The 4,584-nt window shown below is 42.1% G+C and overlaps 1 non-coding gene across 1 annotated transcript; it reads right to left on the bottom strand.

The window, feature by feature from the left end:
• Nucleotides 1–2,654: 2,654 nt before the first annotated feature.
• On the bottom strand, nucleotides 2,655–2,761 carry LOC125588124. Its single transcript, XR_007324518.1, has one exon. It is a non-coding gene; the product is annotated as a small nucleolar RNA R71 (small nucleolar RNA).
• Nucleotides 2,762–4,584: the final 1,823 nt, after the last annotated feature.

Here is a 4,584-nt window from a genome sequence, read left to right as displayed (position 1 = left end):
AAGTGGATCAACCTGTCAACTATCCACTCTTGCTAAGATTGTTTTGTAGGAACCAAAGCTGACCTCCAACACTAAACCTGACACAACTGCTTGTCTTGGGGCTTGGTATACATGGGAACGGATTCTTCAAACATGTCTGGAAGGTAAAGCCTTGTGTATATAGATTTATCACCCTTTCTCTCTCTATTTTTGAAATTTTATTTTTAAAAAAAGAAAAAAATTTATGTATTATTATATTAGAGATTTATTAGGAAGGAATTCGAACAGGACTTGGTGGCTACAACCATTAAAGCTTTCTTCATAAGAATTTCATAGGTAAATGATTAGAACATGACTTGGTGGCTACAACCATTAAGGCTTGCTTCACAAATAATCCTAGGGTATAGGTCAAAAATGAACAAGACTTGGTGGCAAACACCATTAAGGCTTGATTCATGGAAGCCTGTCCAATCTTGGTTAATGATCTTGCATATAAGCAGATTTTTAACCAAGAGAGAAAATTAGTAGAGAGAGAGGATATGAACTAATGTTTACCTGCAGGTCCAAATACTTGTTTGAGAATCCTTGAATCCTGTGATCGATACTCCCAAGGTAAAGCCTTCACTTTTATTTTATGCTAAGAAATGAGGTTGGTAGAGGGGAATGAAAGACAAGATTATGATAAGTTGTTGGCTAGATGAATTTGGTTGCTAAGCTAGGATATGATATGATGTGCTTTTGTGATTAGGATGTCTTAGATGTGGATTGCAATATTGTAGAGGTGATGATTCTAAGTTTTATATCATGTGAGTCCCTGCTCTTTTTAAACCTGTTTCAGAGAGACTGCCTGTTTGTTTTGCTTGAGGACAAGCAAAATGGTAAGTCTAGGGGAGTTGATAGACTATGGATTTGACCCGTTTTCATCCATAGTTTATAGGTGTTTTTACTAATATTTATATTATTATAGAGTCTATTTATTGTATTTATAAGATCAGGAATGTTTTAGAGATAAGTGATGATTTTGGAGCATTTTGGAGATATTTGGAGCAAACACCCGAAATGACCATCGAGATCGACAATCGGTCGATATTGGAGAGCTAGAGTCGATCGATACTCAAGTCATGGTGTCGATCGATAGCGAAGCACGCGGAATCCTGTTTGGTCACAGCCGACTTGAAGCCCAAGATTTTACTATTTTACAAGATTGCCCCTCACGAGTTTTACTCTAATTATATAAGCTTTGCCGCCATGTTAGAGGCAAAGTGTGCCTTCTTTGTGTTTTATTGTTCTATTGATAGATAGGAGAGAAGATCCAAAGTTATAATTTGTGATTGGAACTCCATTGATATTTATCTTATTTATTCTATGAAGGTTTTATACTTAACTATTGTTATGAATTGCTTAGCCATGTCTGAGTAGTTCTCTTGTTAGATTTTAGGGTTTAAATAGGTTAGGAGGGATTAGCCCCAACTATAGAATGCTGAGTTGTGATAATCATATTTAGAATTGTTCATTAATGCATGTGTCTAGATTAGCTACCTAGAACTTCCCCTAGGATTGATTGATAAAAGCCATAGCTAATCCTCATCCTAAAAACATTCTAATTGAACTTTGTTTCTTGCTATGAGCAAGGCGAGAATTGTTCATTAATGCATGTGTCTTGAATAATTGTTTGGCTCACACTTGCTTAACACCCGATCAAACCACCCTAGGCTAGCATTTTAATTATCTGAATACTTTAATTAATCTTGTTTCTCACGGAACCCTCAATTCTTAAAACCCCCATATTGTTTTAGCTAAGTATTGATCCCATAAAGATAAAGTGTAATCGTTGGTCTCTGTGGATTCGATCCTAAGGTGCTACATCGACATACCATTCGATTGTGGTAGTGTGCACATTAGGCTAATTGGTGTGCGTATACACGTAATATCAATTTGGCGCCCTTGCCGGGGACCATCTTTTACCTTTATTTTTCGGTTATTTATTTAGTCTAAGACCTCTAACTTTCTCTATCTTTTTTTGTTGTAACTAATGTTCCAGGTGCATGATCAGTAGACATACTCGGAGAAACGCACAAGGAGAATTGGTTACACTTACCAACCAGGAGCTAGCAAGGTTAGAAAGAACAAATCGACAACAGTAAAGGCCAAACAACACCAACATGGGTGATCAAGGCCATCAATATGATCTCGCTGCAGCAATGCTACTGATGCAACAGCAGATGATTCAAATGCAGCAGACCATCCAAGCTCAGCAGGATGCTGCTGAACAGGCTGCTCTCGCGCGGCAGGTACAACAGGCACAGATAGTTCCGATCGGGGAGTGAAACCTTCCGCGTAACATCCCTACTACGCGCTCTGCCATTGTTCCTCCACCCTGCACCAGGCAGGACTTCGAGATCAAGCCTGCTTTGATCGGTCTAGTACATAGAAAGGTGTTCTCTGGTCTCTCTACAGAAATTCCAATGGAGCATATTGAGAGCTTCGAAAAAGTCTGCAGTTTCACTCGCGCGAATGGTGTTGCACCAGATTACATCAGGTGCATGTTATTCCCATTCTCTCTTGATGGAAAAGCTGCACGGTGGTTGAACTCTCTCCCTACCGGCTCTCTCACTTCATGGGAACAGATCCGATCAGCGTTCCTCAGCCATTTCTACTCTAAGGCGAGAACAGCTGCATTGAGGAACAAGATCACCTCCTTCAGACAGCTCACTGATGAGCCTTTCTGCGACGCATGGGAGCGCTTCAATGACTATCGCAGAGAATGACCTCACCATGGATTTGATGATGATTACCTCCTTGACATTTTCTATGATGGAGTGGACTGGAAATACCAAGGTGCTCTAAACTCTGCGAGCAATGGAGACTTCATGACTCAAACCACTGATGGAGCGTTTAAGCTGATTGAGAACATGGCTGCTAGCTCAGCTAATAAGAAAGAGGAGAATGATTGCTCCATGAAAGGAACAGTTCCGACACCCAGAAAATAGATGAGCTGACTGCCAAGGTTGATCAGCTACTGAAAAACAACCAAGGGCACGTCTTTAGCATGGAGCAAGCTACGGCCGGGCATATTCAGAACCAAAACCAGCGACAACTACAGAGCAATTGGCAAGCTGTTCCAGCTACCGGGAACAGTCAACCAGATGAGCTGAAGGGTCTGGGTATGATGATGCAACAGTTGTTGCAAGGTCAGCAGGTTCATTGCAAGGTCAGCAGGTTCAGGCCAAGGCGTTGAATCAGGTAACCACGGAAATGAACACCAGGATGGGCAACATGTTCACTGAGCTGAATAACAAGTATGACACTCTTACGATCCACATAAGAAAGATCGATGTTCAGCTTGCTCAAACAGCTGAGAGTGTCAAGAGGCAACAAGGGACGCTCCCTGGAAAAACTGATAAAAATCCTAGGACTGAGCACTGTAATGCAATAGAGCAGCCGTTCACTGAGACTGCTCCAGGCGCAGAAGAGAGAGCAAAGCAGCCTACTAGCTCTGCAGTAACTGCTCCCGACGAATCTGCTGAGACTCCACCATCTTGAGTCTATGTTCCCAAGGTTCCCTATCCAATTCCACCTAGACATCTAATGGATCCCATTAGTGAAGAGCAGCTGATAGGTTTTAACGAGATGGTGAGAAAGCTTCCTAAAGAACTTGCATTCGAAGATGCTCTGCAGATTCGTCCATTGCTCAAGTTCTTTAAAAACTGTAGAGAGACTCAAGAGGAGATCAAGGTCCTCTATACCAAAGCACTGTCTACACTAGCACTGAAGGTATTGCCTAAGGTTGATGATCCTGGAAAGTTTGTTTTCCCATGTTCCATCGCAGGAACAACCTTCAAGGACGCTCTTTGTGACTCTGGTTCTTGTGTGAATCTCATCTCAAAGGCTATTATAGACGATTTGGGTATTGCTGATGTTGGGCATTCTCAGCTGACCCTGACCTTTGCAAACTCTTCCAGAGCAGTCCCATATGGAACCATCCGCAGCCTTCATGTTCAAGTAGGGGAATGCGTTGTTCCTGCTGAGTTTCAAGTTGTTGAGATGAATAAGAATCATGAGATGCCTTTGATATTTGGAAGGACATTCATGGCTACTGTTGGAGCAACCATCGATATGCCCAACAAGAGGTCTGCTTCTCCAACATCAACAAGAAAGTTTTCTACAAGGCTGTACCCACCAGATCTTCCTCATCACATGCCTCTTGCATCTCAGTGTTTGATGTAGAAAAGCTGAAGGTTGTTCCAGAGAAGGAGCATGGTGATAAGGGTGAGAGCAGGCTGTTCTCTAATGAAGATCCTAGCACTGATTCTACTAAATTCAGAGGGAATTCAAGGGTGAAACAGAAAGTCCAGAAGAAAAGGGTCAAGGGAGATCCTACAATGACTTTGATACCTCTCAAGTGTGATGAGAACTCCATCGAGTATGAGGTTAAGTGCAAGGGTACCTCCAAACCGTTCTCTAAAGTCAGAGCCATTCTCACACATGAGCTGAAGGAGAAAGGGAAAGCTGCTGTGAAAGGGTTGTTGAGCAGGGTTTTGAAGCTTAACATGTCTGATTGTGGAGCTTGTTTTGGAACAGGCCCTCCTGCTCAACCAGATTGAT

Source organism: Brassica napus, chromosome C5 (genome assembly GCF_020379485.1).
Source record: "Brassica napus cultivar Da-Ae chromosome C5, Da-Ae, whole genome shotgun sequence".
Classification (NCBI taxonomy): Eukaryota; Viridiplantae; Streptophyta; class Magnoliopsida; order Brassicales; family Brassicaceae; genus Brassica; species Brassica napus.
This window is presented reverse-complemented; position numbering and strand designations above follow the sequence as displayed.